Genomic DNA, 21884 nt, shown 5'->3' on the forward strand with positions numbered 1-21884 from the left:
ATCGTTCGGGGGAAAGAGAGGAAGGAGGGAGGGAACCCACGCTTTAGTCGTCACTGCGCTGGCAGGGGGTGGAGAGATGGGGGAGGGGGCTGGCAGAAACTGCATCCTCAACAACGTCGCCCTTGACCCAAGTCTACAAACTTATTGGTCGCCACAGTGGAAACTCCCAGTGCACTCTCCGCTGCCTGACAGCCCCGGCTGCTGGGTGGAGTCGCGCTTCCCGGCCCCACCTATGGGAAGGAGCTTCCCCTGCATCTCCGATCCACCGCACCCTTTACGAAAAGTCTCCAGGTACCTAGCAAGGCTCAGATTGTTCTACCCCCGCTTCCACCCCTGTACCCACACGATAATATTATCAGCCTCCGACAGCCCAGAGGGCCACCTTCCTGTGTCCTCAGTTTGAGGACACTCTTGCGGAATCCTTTCTTTTCCCCGCCCTGCTTTGCTTTCACAACTCCAGCGGGTTGAATGGCCAAAGACAAACTTCTGCCTCTCCTTCCCGGCTCCCACATTTTCAAAACCCCACAGCCTGCAAACCCACACACATCGGAACTCCAAGGGTGCTGTTGCAGTCCGGGCATGCTCAGTATCAAGGCAGATTTTGATTGAAAGTAAAAAAAAAAAAAAGAAAGAAAGAAAATAGCTTTGTATTATGCAGTCTCCCTCTCATGTGCTTACAGCTTGCTGAACAGGTTGCGGGGCATTCCTGCGACTACCCAGAGGGTTTATCTGGTGCCCTTGATTACGTCTCCTTGGCATTTGTACCCCTCGTAGTTCCCCCCCCAACCCTTCTCAACCCCCCCTCCTCAGGTCCCTGTCCGCTGTGGGGATGGAGAGACACTAACAGAACTGGGATGGGCGCTGTTGGCTGAGCGGATCCACCTATTATTAGTGCGCCAGGATTGGCTCCTCGGCGCAGCGTACCCCAGGTGGAACCAATCAGGCGGCCGGGGCTGGGAGCTGATGGGCGGCCGCCTCCTCACTGGAGGGATTCCTCGAGAAGCTGCAGTGTGGGGATGCTCTAGACCGAGTACTGCCCCCAGTGTCTTTCCACCTCTTCTTCCTGCAGCGGCGGCAGCAGCGCTTGGCAGCGGCAACTTGAGACTGCGCCCAGGGCAAGCCCCCCCCCAGGGTGGTGCTCAACTGAGAGGGGGGGCTCAGTGCCCGAAGGTGTGTGTGTAGGGTGGGGGCGGCCAGCTGGGACCAGCTGGTGGCCCTGGAAAACCTCCCACACACCCACACCCACACACCCCTTTTGTGTTGCAGGCTGCCCCTCCAAGAGCAGAGGCAGCAAGAGGACGTGTGTGCACCGGTCCGCACGGGGAAGCAGTAGGGACGGAGCCCGGCACCACCTCCTGGTTCTCCCTCCAGGTAAGACAGCGGGACTGGCGGCACAGCAGCCTCAGCTGTGCCTATTTGCTTGAATCCGTTCGTAAGATTTTGTTCTCGGTACACTTAGGTTTTGGCGGTGGGAGACTGAGACCTGGGCAGGGAGCCCCGGGTGGCCTATTGTGAGCGATGTAATGAGAACACATGTGCCTCTCCTGGAGAAGCACTTTGCACAGCGCCCGTGATTTAGAGCCTGGAGTTGATGATGTTGGTCATCCCCCATCTTCTTCTTTCCCTCTTTCATTTCCTCTCCTCCGTCCCCCACCCCCAATCTCTATCCTTCACCTCCCCCCCCTCAACCCCTTTCAAATCTCTCATCTTCTCCCTCCTCCCATCCAAAGCACGCACAGTATTTCTTTCTCTTCCTGGAAAGGATTGCCTTTTCTCAGAGGAAAGAGGGGGGTAGTGATGAAAGGAGAAAGATTTCTTTCTGCCCAGGGGGAAAAGAACAAGATAGAATACACGATAGAAAATTAGAGTACCAAAAGCAATTAAACTGAATAAAGGAAGTAGACAAGCCATGCAGCCCCAGCTGCCAGAGAGGGGAAGTGTCAAGTTTGACTTGATCTTCTGCTTGCAAGGGGCTGTGTCTCTCACTAGATTGCTTCAAATGGAACAAAAATAAACCACCGATCCAACCCACTTTCAATTGCTTAATTGCTGTTGCTTTTAAGTGCCCACCATCTGACTTTTCCTGGTTCCATTTGTCCTGCGGGGCTGACTATTTGGTCTTATCCATCACTGGTAATGTCTGAACTTGGAGAGGTTTCTCGAGTGGAGAAAAAATTTTAAAAACAGATTATTACTTTCCTGAGGTTCTTTGGCATGGCCTTTATGTTGAGGGGCAAAAGAAAAAAAAGTAAAGTTTCAAAACATGTTAGTGACACCAGTATTATTAGGAGGCTTGGATTTCTACTTTGAGAAAGCAAATCTGGTTAGCTTTGTATACATGGTGATTTTGACTTTCTTGAATATTAACCTTCTGAAATAATGCAAACATTTAACTTTTGTGTTAAAGCTGCATTTGCATATGAATTGTGATTTCATTCTACCTTTCTGCTGTTTGCGTTTTGCTGCCCAGATATCGAATTCATGCCTTGCCTTATTTTCTTTTAATAAGTATATTTAATAGATGTACACATGATGCTTATACAGTTTCAGTACTCGATTTAGAAGGTGCATGGAAGCTCAGTTGGCCAAGAATCCTCTTGTACTGGAACAAAGTTTAGGAAGTAATGGTAGGAAGATAGCGTCAAATTAAAAAACCTTGAAGGGGAAAATGCTTTTACTTTCATGTCTTATTATAATACAGAGAAAGGTATCAAAACAACTATGTGCCCTGGCTGCCTGCATGATAGGTCAAGTGAAAGGGACTTGCTGGACAGAGCCTTGACAGCAGCCTCAGAAATTTCTAATTCCATCATCAATGGTATAAGCTTTCCTTTCCTATTATTCAGCTAAGTGATGACCGTCAGATGGGAGGAGATAGAGAGAAGTGCTTAGCTGAATGTAATGGGAAAGCATCCCAAGTGGGTGCTACATGAGTGCAGAGAAATCAGCAGATGTTAGTGTCCAGATAAATCTTTTCCTTTGATTTATCAGGGGAAATGCCAAGTCTTACTTTTTTTTTTTTTCCTACGTGTCCACTTCGGATAAGAAAAGGGAGCCTTCTTAACTCTGCCTGATCTTCCACACTAATCTGTGTACCCCAGAAAGTATTTTTTTCACCACATATCTTCAGTGGACAAGTTTATACACTGACCTAAAGAAGAGCTGCTTTCATTTACCATCAACGTAATATATGTTATTTTCTAAACCATTTTCCATTTGAGACACTTATCTTTCCTATCTAAGTAGAATTGTCTCGAGTCACAAAAACAAGATCTTCTTTCTAGGCCTTTGACATTTAAATGCCTTTTTTTTTTTCTTTTTAATGTAGTATCTCTGTTGAAAGCTAAAACTTATTTTTAGTGGTGCCACCTTTTGGTTATAAGGACAAAAGGACAATTGTTTAATTGCTTTATGTGTGTACAACTGAATTAACAAGTTTAGACATGAAAAGATATAGAAAAAGGAAACCAACTGCTTTTCACTGCGAGCAAAATATTTTACTTGCTTATTTCTCCACTGTCTTAGGAAGGGTAAAAGTTTGGTCTTGGTTTGTGACATTTATGTTCAGGACTCTTAACAAATGCTAATTATAACAATGACAAGTAAAAGACATGCATATGAGTATTGAGTTTCTCACATACAAAAAAATTAAGCCTTTATATACCGGAAGTCAGAACTAATTCCAATATATATTGAGTGGATTAAAGTGAGACTTTAAATGATATATTATGGGAAATTATTACCCTGTCTTTCCACAAAATGTTCTAGTGTAACAGTTTCATACAACCTTCATCTTTTCTCCTTTTAAAAGAATATCTTAGTAAATCTTATTAATGTTTTAGAGCAAATATGGTAATTAGACTTTAATGTATTTTTATCAGAACTAAAGGTTGCTACCCTACAGAGGAAATGCTAAAATGCTACTTTCATAAAATACCACATGATAGAGAGTTGTTACCGAGTAGTTTTGAACTTTATTTCATAATGGAGAATATTAGTTATTCTGTCTGGTCAAATTGTCAGAGAGTTCTAATTCAGAAATATGAAAATGGTTAGCGTGGTATGTACAAGATTTGCACATTAGACTTGGTGCTAACTGAAAATAAAACTAGAATATAGTAGCTTCTCTTAATTGTACTTGCAAAATGAACTGGATGATTAATAAATAAAATACAGAATGTGTTAGATCTAAAAGCTAATTCGAACTTCCTGTTTGCCTAATGACACCATGGACATAATATCAATTCATTCTTTTGAGTTCAGTATACTAAATCAATTTATAGCGAATTCCCAAAACAGATTTTTACAGTCATCTAATCTTAAAAAAACTCACACTTAACACAGACAATTATGTGAGCCTGAAATACTTATACCTCTTAGGATTTCCAGTTTGTGTAATAGCTAGGAAGAGATACCATTAACTCCAAATTGGAACATCATAATTCTTTTCCTAATGGTAGTGATTAAATGATTTGGGGAAGGGAAAGTAAAAGTAAACAGTTTGATTACATAATGGAGCAAATTTGGTCTACTATTACAGAAAACCAAGACCAAAGTTAGACTTTCTGGCATTAGAATAACATAGGTGTGGGTTTTACAAGTGTTTTGCTAAAAACTAATGCTTTCTAAAATGAAATACCTGGAACACTTGTGATTTAAAATAATTTTTTTTTTTTTTTTTTTGTGGTACGCGGGCCTCTCATTGCTGTGGTCTCTCCCGTTGCGGAGCGCAGGCTCCGGACGCACAGGCTCAGCGGCCATGGCTCACGGGCCCAGCCGCTCCGCGGCATGTGGGATCTTCCCGGACCGGGGCACGAACCCGCGTCCCCGGCATCGACAGGCAGACTCTCAACCACTGCGCCACCAGGGAAGCCCCTAAAATAATTTTTAATGATTTTCTTGTCATAAATACATCCGTATCAAAAGTTTAATATATGATATTCTTCCTAACTGAATTTGTTTGCCATCGCAATTGATCAAAGCTATTTAAATAGGGATAAAGCATATGGCTGTGTAAAACATAATTTCAATTAGCATTTAAGCATATATATATATATATACGTATGTGTGTGTATATATATGTGTACGTGTGTACATATATATACATATTATGTAACATTTTCTAAAAGGATTTGAGACTAATGGACAGTAGCATGTAATCTGCTGAAACTAGGGAGTACTCCTGTAAAAAGTACCATTTAAAGAAAGATGACAATGTCTTGGGGATGCTTTTAATATTTCTTTGGTTGAAAAGACCAGGAGTACTCAGAGGCAAAATTAATGGAGGTCTAGATCTTTTCCTTTATACAGCCCTTCTGTGGCTTAGGGAAGAAGTGATTTTTATATGAATCATGTATTAAAAAAAAAAACAAAACACCTCTCAGTGCAAGATGCACTTTTATATACAGGTAACAAACTGAAGTCACATTTTCACATGATTTGGACATAACAGGGCATTAAAGTTTTTATCTTTCTAAGATTTCTTCAGTGTTTCTTTCAGCATTTGCACAAAGGTAAACGTGTTCTTAATCTTTTACATAATCGACATGATTATCATTGCTTTTTCAGATAAGGGGGTTTAGATTGGTATCTTAAATAATTCCTTTAGGAGTGATCAATATTTTTCCTAATAGTTTTATAAATTTGATTCAAATCTCTCCATTCAGTGTGGCCACTTTTTTTAAAGCAGGAATTTAATCTTTCCAATCTGAAGAAAACAGTGTTTTTCCTTTAGCTTCTCTGTCATTTTAGGAGAGTTCTTGAAGAGCCACTTTTATATTGACTATAAGATGAACTGTGATAGCAGGGCATATGAACATCGTTCTACTCATATGTGTTAGTATAAAACAAATGTATTTTAAATAATATTGCAAGTATAGTCATGCTATCTATTGGAAATAAGAGAGCACCCAGTCCTTTCTTGCTATGTATGAATAAAACTTCAACCTTTGCTATATTGTTTAAAAAGGAAAAGCTCTTATTTTAAAGTGTACAACGTGAAATTATTGCTATGTTATAGAAGGAGTAAGCACCGGGGATGTTATTTCTGCAGTTTTAAAAATAATTATAGAGGTCCTATTGCAAAGAAGCCTCCTTTTAAAATATCCACTTTCTAAATCTAAAAACAATATTTAAAAGAGTTCTAAAACAAACTGAAACCTAGGTTAGCATAACAATAGCACATTTATGACTGTGTTAGAAAGAAGTATTCTGCTGTCTTTGAAAAATGCAAAGCAGATTAAAAAATGTTTCTGTAATTTCTGTAATTGTATTTAGTTAAACCACAACTTCTAGTTGTTTAGAACTAATTCTGATTCTCTTTGGGTTTGTTTTGTCTCTACAAATACACTCAGTGCTTGAAAGGGATGTGACACACTGGTTTCCTTAACTTACCAATAATGTAAATGAGAGGAGGTCAGAGTTCATCATTTTTGGTTACTGCTATTGTGGAGATAAGAAGAAAAGATACCGATCGTTCCTATACTGGTCTCACATGTAGTATGTTGAACATATTAGTTATACACATAGGACGTCATTTTGTTGAAGAGGAGCTCTGGAAAATTGGAAAGCTTATGAAGATAATAAACGCCTTCTGTATTTTAGCTGTCTGTACAAAATGGGAGCTGGAAACTTTCCATGTAGATTGAGAATGGCCTTTCTCAGCTAGTATGAGAATCTAGTGAAATAATGTAGTTTCTGAAATAATTTGGTTAAAATACCATTTCCTAGCAGCGCTGTCAGACAACATTTCATTGGAAATACTGGATTACAACCCCCCTACCGCAGCCCCCAAAACTACGCCTAAGACAGTTAGCTAAGTGCCTCAGTCAAGAACGAATTTTGGTCGAAATAGCCATTTAATCAAATCCAGCTATGGATGGTACTGAAACTTGGTCTTGCCTCATCCCATTAAACCTGTTGTTTCTCTATTTGCTCAATGTAGTTTTGCTTATAATTAAAAAGAGTTAAGTGTTTCCTGCAATAGATGAATGTTTTCCTTTTCTTTCTAAATCATTCACCTGATCAAGGATAAAATGCACATAGGCACTTAAACACAAATAGAATCGGAGAGTTACTTAAATATGAGAACTTCTGATACTGCAGTTGTTTAAATGAGACATACTATCTCTTGTCCTCCTCCTACACCCTCCCAGACTACAGCCAACTTTTCTGTCGCAAGCAAATGAAGGAGAGAGCAGGCAAACCCACCTCACACCTCTGGGCGCAGTTCCTTGGGTGTGGCCTCCAGGGGACAGCCTCCTGTTTTTACCTGAGGTCTTCTTGCGTATCAGCCCAGGCCCTACTCTAGCTGAAAGCAGATAACTGAATTTAGGAATTGCTACTTTGAGATTTATTGGCATATTTTCGTCAACGTGAGGGCAAAATCACACGGAAATACTCAGACAGAACATACTCAGCTGTAACAAACTTGGTGCTAACACTTTTCAAATGTGATGCTGAATCTTATATACGATTTAGATAATTGATAACATAGTTTTCTTTCATGGAATTTCTTTTGATTACTCACAAGTGATCCAAGCAAAAGGTGAGATTGTTAAACCGTGAAGCCTCGTATAACTTAACTTATTAGCACCACTGGACAAAGCTGAGATAATTATTTAAAAGAATTTCAAATCCTTCGATTGGCTTTAATACTTCCAAAATCCACCTGTGTCTTGTTATGGAGACCCTTAAACATTTACATACCTCGTCCTGCTCATCACAGATAATTGAGAACTGGTTTGTACATCTACAGACTGGATATTATTGTGAAACGTCACATAGGGTTGCTTTTAGGATGGATTATTGCTAATCTTTCAGGCATAATTTTATGTGAATGTAACTAAGTGTAAACAGCATGTAGCATCACAGCAGCAGACTACACTCACTACAATGTCAAGTTAGAATTGTTTGCTCTTTCCTTGAGAAGGAGAAAGAGTCGATTAAGTATATTTTTTCCTGATGTTGTTCTGCCCCCCAGCATTCTATGTATTATAAACAGCGAAATAGGTCCTTGTTCTCCACCTATGAAATATGGAAGCTGCTTATTTTTGTGGGGAAAGTCATTAACAAATGTTTTTTTGGACAAATGACTTAATGGCTTTTGAAACAAGGACAAATGATATAACACAGGTTACTAAGGCCTAGCTAAGCTCCTCTAGCAAGCAGGCTCTGCGTTAGCAAGATTATTAAGAAAAGTTGACACAGCTTCTCAGGAGAAAGGCAAGGTAGCAAAGCTCTGAATCTCTGTCTGACTTGGAGTGTCTGCAGATCCTTGTTTACAAGGCTGGCTTTCTGCCTAATCCCTAGCATTTTTATCAGATTTGAGGAATGAATTAAGTGAACCATTGGGCCTTAGACCATATTTCTAGAGCACTAGCATCTTTTTATAAATAGAATAACATCACTATCCTATTTTCGCCAGTGTCCAGAATCCAAGGCCACTAAAAGTTTTATATATAAATATAAACCAGACCATTAAATGCCTAAAAATGCTTGAGTTTTATCTGTCTGTGTACAGGAAATTCTTGTGTTGAAAGCTTAGTTAACAACATGACTGTACAAGTAATTTACCTATTTTTCGTGTTTTTATTAAATTATAATATTAAATTTAAAATGCCAAACAATCACTTTGAGATACAGTTGAGTTTAATAATTCAAGAAAGTGACATTTCAACAAAAAGCCAACATATTCCTAAATTCTCCAACACCACCCTGCTTTTAAATTGTGGGAGGAAAAAAGTACTTCATATGCAAGTTTCCAGTTTTGTTTTGTTTTTTTTTTCCTGTGGAATCATAGATACTTTCGGAACCATTCCTAGATACCACAAAATGAATATTAATGATAGGACAGAGCCGACTCCTTCAGGACAGAGTGGAGTAGACAAGTTGTTAGCCTTGGAGAATCTGTTTCATCATTTAGATATTGAACACATAGCAAGAGTTTGATTTCTTTGACTTCTGGACTTTTAGACCCGTATGTGTTGGAGCGTGTTACTACTCACTGCCAGGGTAGAAGAGATTTGTTCAGCTCTCCAGCTAAGAGCGTGATATAGCAATTCTCTTGCATTCTCTTCCTTCCCCACCATTTTGTTCCTTTCTCATCTCTTTTTTTCCTGCCCTCTTCTGCCTTCCTTCCTTTTTTTCTTTCTTATTCACCTCCTAACGAATCATCTTCCCCTAGAATCACTGGGAGCTTGGTACTCTAGGCCCCATACTAATCTCCACATGCTGAATTTATTTTTTGTCAGTAACCAAGAAATTTCACTCTTAGTTTGTATACATTTCAGGTTAGTTTCGCAAAAGGTTTGTATAGATAGATAAGGGAGCATCCTCTTAATTTGTTTAAGTAGTTGGCACACTTAAATGGATTGTGCCACGATTTGAATGTTTTTAAGACCTTACATGTAAAGACTAGCCCACTGGTAATTTTTAGAACAAAATTGATTGAAGAGAGATAAAACAATAATGTTTAAAATTCCAAACGGCATGTACTTTTAGGCACCTTTTTTTCTCTGTTTTGTTCTTCCAGTGGTAACTTTTACATCATTGTTTTCACAACAGTTGTATCTCACCGTATGTAAAAAATATTATGTTGCCTTATTTGATTTTGATAATAGAGAGATTCTCCATTTTACAGAGGCAATAAAGGAGACTCAGAAGTTAAGTTACCTGGCTGTAATTACACACTTAGGAAGGCTTTTATAATTTTCACCTGCTGAATCATACTGCCTCAGCAGTTAATCAAGAAAAAAGTCAAGTATATTTTTAAACTTCCTCGCTATATAAGAACTAGTTTGCTATTTCTTATCAAAAATAAAAACAAAAATATAACATCTTCACTGAATATTGGATATACAGTTGTTATTCTTCCCATTGAAAAGAGAAGGACAGTTTAATATACTGTCATTACTTCTGTGACTCTAACTTTGTATTAAATTGTATTTTAAAATTATTCAAGGAACAGTTCTCTAATCCATAAGACAGTTCACCAATCCTGAGTCACTAGGCTTAGTTGGCCTTTACTCATTGCTGTATCACTGTGGTATTAGATGTTACCTCATTTGTTTCCTTATTTGGAAACTATGGAGTCATAAGCCACCTCCTAGAGTACACAGAGATGTGATGAGAAAATGAACGTTGTAGCTTTACTAGAAGCTTTACGACCTCATCTCTCATTATTTTTCTCATTGGTACTTACACATAAAACTTCTCACTGTTTCCAGAACCTGACATTAATGGAAGTTGTTGAATCTACTGGTGCTTTTTCTCTCCTATTTCAAGATAGAAAGGGCTAAGCAGGGAACATACTCAAGCCCCAATTATTATCCAGCCCTAATGTGAAATCCATCAATTGGCAATTCTTTATGTTAAAAATCAAACACGTTTGGAAATGATTGCCAGTAGGTATACACATTGCAATGTGGATCATCATAATTGACTTTCTAGCTGATCTGATAGAAGGAAACAGAAGTTTTAATTGGGAAAGGCTTATAGAAAGAATGCAAGATTAATTGGAACAGAAGACAGGTATTTATGGGGATTTTTGGACAAACACAAGTTAATCATATTCTCGTGTTCTTACTACGATTCCATTTAATATTCCCAAGAATTTTTTGAGACTGGTACTAATTTATCTATAATTTTTAGATGAGAAAAATGTGGAAAAGTAACTTGCCAAGGTCATACAGCTGTTATGTAAAGGGAATTGGATTCAAACCCAAGCAGTCTATTTCTAGAGCCAACACCCAACCATAAGAAATCATAATCATTAAACTCCTCAGTGGTAGAAGATGCAGAACAGTTGGAAGCAAACAGATAGAAGTGATCAAAAGAAACTGAACAGTCATAAGCAAACTGTACTTCATAGTTTGAGTCAATATGACCATGATGGCAATGTGCTAAAAGATTGAAACTTGAGTCTCATAGGTCTGGGTGTAAAGACCTACTCTGGCATGGTGAGCTTCAGTAATATATTTCACTGCTAAAAGCTTCATTTCACCAGGAATGGAAATGTTTGCAAATTGTCTGGTACTCTGTTAATAAATGGCAGATCTGACCACTCTTGCCCCCTTTTTTATTAGTCAGGAACTCTTTCACTTTCAAAAATGCCACCTAACTCAAAATGGTTTAGAGAGAAAAGGGATTTTAGAGCTCATGTTACCATAAAATCCAGGAATATTCTGGATTTCATCATAGCTGGAAATAGGAAATCAAGCTATATGATCAAGACCAGGCCTATCGCCCCCCACCCTCCCACCCATCCCTACCTCCTTAATTTTACTTTTCCTGCCATTGCTTTATTTAGAATCAGGCTCTTTCTTTACAGTGGTAAGAATGTTCCCAGGGAACAGGCTTACATAAGAAATCTCCATGTAAAGAGAGCATCTTTTTTTCCAAAAATTTCTAGGATAATCTTGACTGGAACAACTTGAGTCACTTGCCCCAAACTCATCACTATGGTGAAGGCTGTGAAATACCATATTTTTCTAAGCTGAGCCTTGTGTCATCCCTGGATTTGAGAGTTGTACAAAGCATCACTCAACTACACAGAAAGAGAGTTCTGCTGTTAAAAGAAGGGAAATGATTAGATTTAGAGCAGGCAAAACAACAAATGCCTAGCTCATAAGGTATGGGCACTGACCGGTCGAGAGGATGCCTGCTGGCATTAATGCTGGAGCAGGCTCCTGGAGGGCCCTTATTTTTCCTGGCACTAACCCCTTAGTTGATGGGGTAAGATCCAGGGAATTCTAGGGGAAGGGCCATAGTAGTTGAGGATGTGGAAAGGAGTGGCCCTCAGAAGGCTTGAAGCAATGCCATTTACAAACAGGTGTGGATGTAGTCAATAATTAAACAACTGGTATGACTATAGCAGTGTGAAAAGGCTGCCTTCGGGCTGAGGGCTGAGTTGAGTGTCATTTAACTCTAGTTGGGTCCTTGCCTTATTGCTTTGGCCTCCTCTTTTTTAATGCAGTGGGAAAATACTTATAGGATTTGAGGATTCTTAGATTCAGAGCTCAGTAGGTCTGAGAACTGCCAACTAAAGATATGTACAAGGCCACCTGTGTATATGTCAATACCTCACATTTTTGTTGGTTTTGAGTAAGGCTGGTTATTTTCAGGAGTTTATAGAGTTTTATTTTATGATTACCCTAACTACCTATGTATTGCTACAGATACAATAAAATAAATTTGCACAAAAACACTATACGTTTTTCCTTGCTATACCCTGAACTGAAAGGGAATTATTTAGGAATGATGCACTTCCTCCGTAAGCACCAGGGCATGCCTGTTATATGCCAGGTGCTATTTTAGTGCTGGGAATATAGAAACAAATGTAGTAGATAAGTTCCTTGCTTTTAGGGAGCTGGCATTCTAGGGAAGGAGACAAAATAGTTAAAAACAACAACAAAAGATAACTAAGGTAGTTTTCAAATAGTGAGAAATGCTACTACATAATAAAACAACCTAATAAAACAGTAAAATCAAGGACTCTGGTAAACCAAAGCTATGTAAGTTGAGGCATGAAAGGAGAAGGATCCGGCTATGTAAACACCAGGGGAAGAGCACAGTAGACAGCAGAAATCCTAAGTGCAGAAGCTTGGCAGTGAGGGTGAGTTTGTTCTACTTACGGAAGAGAAAAAAGCAAATGTAGCTGAAGTTGTAAAGATGCTGGCTTCATGAGTGTAACCCTGCTTTAATATTTTAACTAAAAGCAAACTACAAACATTATTAAGGAAATTTTCCAAACAAGACGATCACGTCACCTCAACATTATTTAAATATATGTAGTATCTTATTTCTGTGTAATACATTTCCAGTCTATGTAATCATGCTTACACATTTTATGATTACAGTCATGGAATACATACTATTTCCACCCTGACTTTCAAAATGCACTCTCAGGTGACTTACAGGCATATATTTTTATCTTCCAATTTCTCTAGAAAGGTAACTTCTTTTCTTTTATGACATAGATTCCTTAGACACTTTCCGTTATCTTTTGTTAAATCTTAATAACCTTTCTCCTTTTGCCCTCCTTTCTAAGGGAATTGAACACACAGCCTACCCTCAATTTTATTGTTTCTCAAAATTTAAGTGAACACCTTGGTTTTTTATCACAATAACGTTTTTTTCCTCAATTTAATTTCCTTTTGAGTATATGTTTGATTATATCCAACAAAATTCAAATTTAGATTTTGAAACAAAAGTAAATAAACACTGAAAGCATAATGAAACAACTCATTTTGTGTCGATTATCATTTAGACAACACGGGTCTCAGAGCATTAACCGGAAATTATTTTTCCTCTGTCTGGTTTCATATCCTGGTTTTAAGAACTCAGTAACCCAAGTCTACCTAGGTCACTCTGTGACAGTAAACTAGGTGCTTACAGAGGCATATTAACATTGCGAGTGGTGCTGCAGTACCACTCCCTATGCTGCAGCAGTAATGAAGTAATAATTACAGTGTCAATCTTAAATGGCCCTCTTTTTTCCCCTAAGACTCCCATAGACATTATATGCTGATAATAACATATTTTGTAAAGAGAGTATTCTTTGCTGAATTCACCCAAAATCATCTATATGTGAATATAGCAAGAGTGTTATAATGGACCATTCTCATCAGTAAGTGATAAACTCTGTTTTCCTTATCTGTGGAAATCAGGCTCTTTTGTATCCTAAATATCTTATGTTTTTCTACATCTGTGTGTGTATATATATATATATATATATATATATATATATATATACTTGCATATATAGTATATTTGAATTTTTTAATTATGTGATCACTCCACTAAGTGCAAGTTTTTCAGGATTTTGCAATGATGTATGTATATTTTTTATCATCTTTTGACTCTGCAGTGCCTGACAAACATTAGGAAGAGAGCATTCCATAGAATATTTATTGAATGAGTGAATGAATTCACTAAATCTATATTTTCTAATGTTTTTGAATGACATCCAAACACAGTATGCTTTCAAACACACATACACACTATATGAACAAAAGTTCTATGAAGTATTTCTTACTGGTGTTGTATTCTGATACCTCCTTTTCAATTCTCTTTTTTACCTAATTTATTTTTTTATTTTTATTTATTTATTATTATTTTTTTTTGCAGTACGCCGGCCTCTCACTGCCGTGGCCTCTCCCATTGCGGAGCACAGGCTCCGGAAGCGCAGGCCCAGCGGCCATGGCTCACGGGCTCAGCCGTTCCGCGGCATGTGGGATCTTCCCGGACCGGGGCACGAACCCGTGTCCCCTGCATTGGCAGGCGTACTCTCAACCACTGTGCCACCAGGGAAGCCCTACCTAATTTATTAAAAAAAAATACTGGTCATGACCAACAAAGTTAATGTAACAGCATACCAATGGATAACAATCTGTAGTTTTAAAAACAGTTTCCTAAAAAAGTATTATCAATTTCAAAAAAGTATATTTAAGATCCCATTAAGCATACATAAGTATAATATAATGGATATACAGGAACTTGCAGTGCCTTATTTGGAACATAAAGTATCATCATACTGTAAATGAATGAAAGTTAATAGAATTCCCAGACCAGAATGCTCTTGCTGTATTCACATATAGGTGATGCTCTTGCTGTATTCACATACAGGTGATTTCGTGTGAACTTACACTGTATTTTTTTAAACCCACAATGAATCTGGCGCCAGTGCTGTTACTGGTCATTCTCAACCAAGCAGATTTATGTTGGTCTGCTGCCTTCTGAGGAATTCAGTTAATAGCCATTAGTTAAAATAAACTTTTTTATAGACTAGAGGAAAATACAGAGATGTGATAGGAGATTATTTCTGTTTCTTTAAAGTAGTGAATACAGAACTAGTCTATGGAACCAACAGATGATGAAGACTGAGCATAAATATTTAGATTTTTGTGTTCAAATATAAAAACAAGCAAATAATATAAAAACCCTCAATCTGTCACTAAGTTTATGATATAGTGATTTTACAGTGTGATCTCTCTGAAACCTTTCTGTGCTAACTGGAGAGGATCTGTAATTGATCATGATATTTCTCTGCAAGGTAGTAGACATTCAAGTGGCTCAGCACAGTAACGCTTCTTTGGCTTTCCTAGTATCCAGGTGAGTTTTCTCATGATAGTGGATAAGGTGGAGATTATGTCCTCAATCTTTCAGTCATTCATCAAGCTGCTCAAAAATATTTAAGAGTACAAACTCTCAGGCACTGTCAGCCACTTATGGAAAAGTGTAGTTCAGTTAAGAGAGACATCATAAGCAAGTAGTGATAATATATTCAGATGTGAGCTGTGAAATAATCAGGATAGGGTAGGAAAGGCTATGGTAACAAACAATAGGAAAACCTCAGTGGCCTAAACATCTAAGCCTTATTTCTTGCTTATACTATGTAACCATTGTGGAAAAGTGTGTGTGTATTTGGGGGGAAGGGTGGCAGAAGACCCTCTGATTTGAAGTCATTCAGGGACCCAGAATGTTGAGAGCTTCAATGAGTTATAACACTGTCGTCTCAACATAATGACATTAATGATACAATGACATTAAGGATTCATTGCAGTTGGGAGGAAAGCGCTGGACAGTTTCTCACCATCCAGTGAGAAAATTAACTACTTTGACCCTATAAGAGGCATATACAATTTCTGGTCAGAGACCATTTGCCAGATCCAGCCAACGTGGCCTGTAACTACAAGGGCATAGGAAGTATAACACCCTCCACCCCAACTTGGGCCTCGAAAGGAGAGGATATTGCCAAGATCTTGAAGCCTCTTTTATTAGCTGCCACAGAAAAGTGAAAGCACATGAGAGTGAATGATCAGTTAGTCAAGCCAGCTACGGCTTCACAGAGGAGGTGATGCACGGGCTGCACTCTGAGGGACCTTTCTATTATCGTGAAAGATGCTTAATTCATTCTTTAATGAAATCTTCTCTCTCTCTCTCTCTTTTTTTAACCTGAATCTCAAACACGGGATATGTGTTTTATTAAGAATGCCAGCACTCCTGGTAAATTTGGTGGATGAACTAAATCATTTCTCTCGTACTAGGAGTGCTGATGTATAATACAACTGTCAATTTAACAAATCTATTTGGATGTCTCAAAGACACCTCATATTTACCATGGAAAAACTGAACTTTCAGTGTCTTTGATCCTAATGAATGATTCCATCATCCATCTAGTTGTGTTATCTAGAAACCTGGGAGTCATCTTTGTTTTCGTGTCTCTCATTCTTTTTTTTTTTTTTCGTGTCTCTCATTCTTAACCCGAAGTCTAAAATATATGATATCTTTATTATTTTTAGTTTATAAATATCCTTTACATCTCATTATTTTTCTTTATCTCCATTGCCATACCATAATCAAACCAACCTTGCCTTCTCAATTCTACTCTTCTTACTTTGACTTTCAAGTGCATGCATTATCTGGCGCCTCCTACTCACCAGCCTAATTTCTCATATTGTTTCTCTCATTCTCATGCTCAGGCCACACGGGCCTTCTGTCAAGTTTTAATATTCCAAACTCCTTCCTGCTTCAGGGCCCTAGTACATGCTGCTTCCTATGCTTGGGTTACTGTGGACTGTATTTACTATTGGCAGACACTAATGATGTAAACCCAGCAATAAAGTTTGGCCAGCTTTTTAAAAATAAATGTTTATTCTTTATATACAAGAGTAAGTGTTTGGTTTTTTCATATTATGAGTATGAACATGTCACTTTTCAAAATTACTGCAGAATTGTCAAGAATTGGCAATCACCGTGTGGTAGAAAGGGATCTGAACAGTAATTGAAACTTTTTTATGGTTTGGGAAACCCTGAGTATAAGTTTGAAGATGTTGAATAGTTAGCTGCTTTTAAAGAAGAAATGTATTTATAAATTCAAATCTTACAGGTGAGGATACTGATGAAACAAAATTTAATTGAAGGAAATCTTCAGTGGGATATAGAACAGTGCTTTAAATATATATTGCTAAAATTTTAACCTTAGGATTTTTTCCAATTATTTTGAGAACATGTTTCTTCCAAATCATGCCATCATAGAGTTTTTTCTTGTTTGTTTCTTTTCTTTGTAATGGGAACACTCTGATCTTACATCCTCTGGGTGTGAAAACACACTTTCAGAAAATACTTGAAAAAATGCAGTGAAAAATAAATCTAGCTAAAGATAAAACAGCGAGACTATAAGAGAAATTTTAAAATAAAGATTTTAAAAATCTTTAAAATCTCTGATTACTGAGACTGAAAAATCTCTGAGATTGACTGTGTTAAGAAATCTCTTATATTTATGTGTATATTTCTGTACTTTAGTTCAAACAGTAATTCACTGTTACAAAATTATAGCAATGAAGATTAATGTTTATCATATTGTTTCCAATTATATCTTCCATGTCAACTGACCTAGCAGTGCTTAGCACTTTACTAAGTAGGAACTTAAAAATCTTTGGTGGACATTGCTGGATGGATCATCCTTGTTGGTGTTTTTTTCATTTGTTTCTCACGCATTTCTATTTTTCTTCCAACTTAATGTTTAGCCTTGGTAATGAATCTTCATGAACTGGAATTAGTTATAGTTGACTCTTATTTCATCCAAGGTGAAATATGACTTACTTTCTTTAATCAGCCTTTACTTCTCTATAATAAATCATTCCAGTAGCTCACTACTAAGTTGCAAATGAATATGTGCTAATTTAAATGTATAGATCATTAAGAGTAAAAACATATCATTTATTCCAGTTCCACTTTAATGGAGCCACTATTGTGGATTATTTGGGTCAACGCTAACTATCTTTGAAATAGATAATCAGTCTTTTGCTTTACTTTTTCCCTTTCATCTCTTCTCCACCTTTTCTTCCTTCTCTCTTTTTAACCATTTCCTCAATTTTATCATAAATATCTATTGCATTCAAAGCACAGAAGAATTCTACTACTAAGCAAAAAAAAATATTCTTTCTGTATGGATTTTAAATATATGTTTAATATTCTACATTGGAAACTGGTATTTTTTAGAAAATTATGGTTTATTGCTAGTAAAGAGCGATGTTTTTAAAGAAATATTTTAACTTGATTTTTTTTTAAATTGAAGTTGGTTGATTTACAATGTTGTGTTAGTTTCTGGTATACACCAACAAAGTGATTTAGTTATACATATATATACATATTTCTTTTTCATATTATTTTCCATTATGGTTTATTACAGGATGTTGAATATAGTTCCCTGTGCTATACAGTAGGACCTTGTTGTGTATCTGTTTTATATATAGTATTAACTTGATTTTTAAATGAAAAAGTATTCCCTAAAAATATTTATAATATTAAAATAATCCAAAAATATGTGAATTGAAAAGTAAGTCTCCTTTCAAACCACTTGTTGTCTTCCCAAAGGCAACCATTGTTAATAACCTCTTATATCCCCTAGCAGAAATATTATCTCTGTATGCAAACATACATCACATTTAAAATTAATGTTCCATTATATACACAATGCTCTGTACATTTTAAGTTATTATATAATTTTATTTATGTTGGATAATATTTTATACAAACTACAATTATTTCATAATGTACATAATATATTTTACATGTTAGTAAGAGTTATAGCTAACACTTTTGGTTAATGTAACAGGAACTAATTCTATAAAATATGTTAATTGCAAGTGATTCAATTTAACTTTAAGCTGAATCAGTTTTATAATTTTAAGTATTTTCTGGTATAATTTGTGATGATTGTGACAATTCACTTTAGATATATTAAATGATTTTATAGATTTGATCATATTTAAGGATTTTTATAAAGTTTTACTTCTCTCATATTGCAAAGTATCTGTCAACAGATATTATAATATCTTGTTTAAAATGAATAATTATCATTAGAGAGCATAATCTTCTGTAGCATTTTTAATGTTCAGACACTATTATAAATAACATTTTATAATCACGTTTATTATGTCTTTGTTTGGGGGCTTCAATATGTTAATCTTAAGGATTTTAAAATATTTCAAAATGTAAAACATTAAGAATGATCTTGCTTGTTTTGGGTGCATGACAAGTATTTTACAACAGAAAGGATATGGAAAATATTTGAAGGAATATGAAGTTTTTAGGGGTCTTTACAGAATATGTTGATTTAATAATAGTAGCTTACATGTAGAGAGCTTTAATTACATGCCAGTTGCTATTCTAAGTATTTACTCATTTAATACTACTTCATACTCTTTGTGAGGTGTGTACCATTATTACCATTTTGGAAATGAGAAAGCTAAGGGTCAGAGAAATGATGCTGTCTGCTTACAGTCACATAGCTATTAGGTGTTATAGCTGGGACTCCAGTTCCATGTGAGGGGAGGGTGGCTTTAAAGCCAATAGAATCTAGATTATTTATTCTGTCATTAATTCAAAAAGCTCTGAGCATTAGTTCAAAATTATTCAGTATCAATAACTTTCAGCCCTCCAAGAGCTTATCTTTTAGGGGGGGCAGAAGAGAAGTTAAGTGGAGAAAAGAAAGAAAGGAGAAAGGAGAGAGGAAGGGAAGAAGGAAGACAGGGATTTGTTGGTAGTATGTTTTATCTTGGTAAGTACTATCAAAATAGTCAAGATAAAAAAACAAGGAGAGAGAGCAGAGAGTGCCAGGTTGTGGTGCGTGGGGGAAGATGAAGGCAGAATGTATTTTTAAATAGGGTCCTCAGTGAAGGTCATAATTGAGCACAGATCTGAAGGAGGTGAGGAATTAAGCTTTGGTAAGAGGTGGGACCATGCCTGGTGATTCAAGGAAAGCAAAGGAGGCAACTGTGGCCCAGGTGAAACAGGCTGAGAAAGCACCAAAAGATTATTTCAGAGAGGTGACTTGAGGGCAGATGGTGTAGAGCGCTGGGTCAACTTTGGCTTTTATGCTGAATGAGATGGAAAAACCATTGGAGGGTTTTGAGCATAAGGGTAAGATGTTCCATCTTGGATTTTTAATGATCTTTTTGAATAGAATGTTTTTGCTAGAATAGACAGAGTGGGTTAAGGGTAGAAGCAAGGAGAAAATATGCTCTTTGTAGGTTTATATTTGAAATGAAATTGCCTGCACCTTCTCTCTCTGTTCCCTAGATGTTGTGGCCTTTAAGTACATTAAGAGAGCGGTGGAAAGCTCAGGAATATGTTACCACAGAATGTTTATGAAAAAAATGGTTTTAATTTCCATCATAGAAGGTTATCATAACACTGTTTTTTTTGTTTGTTTGTGGGTTTGTTTGTTTGTTTTAACATTTTATACATGCATTTCCCAGCCATCTTTATTTTGAGGCAAGCAGATAAAAGGTGGTCTAACTTCAAGGCATCTGGGAAAGTGGCAGAGAAAATCTTTTTTTATTCTTTCTATGCTTGAAAGACTTACTAATGCACTCTCAAACATTAGAGGAAGAGAAGCATTAAGGGTTCATGAATATAGAGTGAGTGCAATTAGTTCTAAAAGCCGTCTTCCATAAGATTGGATTGGCATTGCTTTTCAAGAAAATTTTTTCTAGACAAAATTCTTTTGCCTTTCAGTATTTTACATTTAATTTCATTTTAAACAAAAATAAATCAATATCAACATTGCAAATGATACCCACCCTACTGAAGGCCGATTTTGAGACTTAGAAGACATTTGATATAATTCTCTAAAATTACCCATCATCCAAATAGTGCTTATCATAGTCAAATTCATAGCAACAAATTCAGAATTAAAAGATATCTATAACACTTATAGCTAAGTTGATTTGTGTTTTAGTCAGTACATACTCCTGATGTTTCAGTACACCATCAGCAAATAGTTTTCCTCTGCTTGCTTACTATGAGATGAGCATTCAGCCAGCTATTCTAGATTTTTTTAAAGGCTTTTTTAAAAGGAGACTATAATATAGTTAAAAAGCTACAAAAGACCCAGAAAATACTTTCAGGGAAAAATATAAAACAGTATATTATTTTTTGCTGAAGTGGAGAAAATGAATATTTAAATAAAAGACATGGTGGATAAACAGATATAAGCTATTTAAAGTTAAGTCATTCAACAAGACTCCATGATCTATAAGTGCTATTTAGTCGTGTGGTCTGGGAATGCCAAGGGGTGGAATTGAGGAGGTATCTCCAATGACCCTTGTACTTTATACCTTATAATATAGTTGTTTGTGTACATTATTTCCCTTCCCTATTACAATATAAGCTCCTTGATAGTTGAGAAGATATCTTAATTATCTTTATATCCCAAACAATATCTCACACATAGTTGATATTCAATAGAAGTTTACTAATTGAATGAAGTATGTGCTTTCCCCTAAGATGCTAAAACATAATTTCAATATCTAGAACTTTCATTAGGAGAAATAGATTATTGCTTGCTTGAGAGCACTGATCATGTTTCCCAAATGTGATATTCTTGGCTTATTGAGAAAACGCTTACCTTTTTGGATGGAATATTTAAAATTAACTAAATTTTATTTCCAAAGAGGCATGCTTAAATTTTACCCCCCCACACAAACTATTATTAGTAGAGTATTTAAACTAAGTTATGTTGAGATTATAGTTAGTAATCAAACTTACTACATATAAAAAGTGAAATATTAATTAGTATCATTAGTAGTAGTAATAAAAAGTATAAATTAGTGCAATTTCCAATATAAAAGTATTTTTAAATCATTTTTTTTAAATAGAGGGTTTTTGTTTCAATTTTTATGATTTACAAAGATTACATATTGCCCTTGTATGTAGAAGACTACGTATCTGACTATAAAGTAGGTGTAAGTAAGTAGGTTTAATAAACATATTCAAGCTGCTGAGATAATAAAACATTCAACTTAATAATAATGCATGTAAAGTGATTAGTATGGCAAAATCATATTAGTGATTCTTTGACACAAAGAAATGTTCAG

General features: G+C 36.5%; 1 protein-coding gene across 1 annotated transcript in view; it reads left to right on the forward strand.

Annotated features, from left to right (window-relative positions):
• Positions 1-1349: 1349 nt before the first annotated feature.
• SYT1 (synaptotagmin 1) overlaps positions 1350-21884 on the forward strand; it is a gene marked incomplete at both ends in the record, with an annotated part of 539370 nt that continues 518835 nt past the window's right edge. Inside the window, one exon of the mRNA XM_082666570.1 lies at positions 1350-1371. The remainder of the gene's footprint in view (positions 1372-21884) is intronic.

Source organism: Grampus griseus, assembly GCF_964374135.1.
Source record: "Grampus griseus genome assembly, chromosome: 11".
NCBI classification, from domain to species: Eukaryota; Metazoa; Chordata; class Mammalia; order Artiodactyla; family Delphinidae; genus Grampus; species Grampus griseus.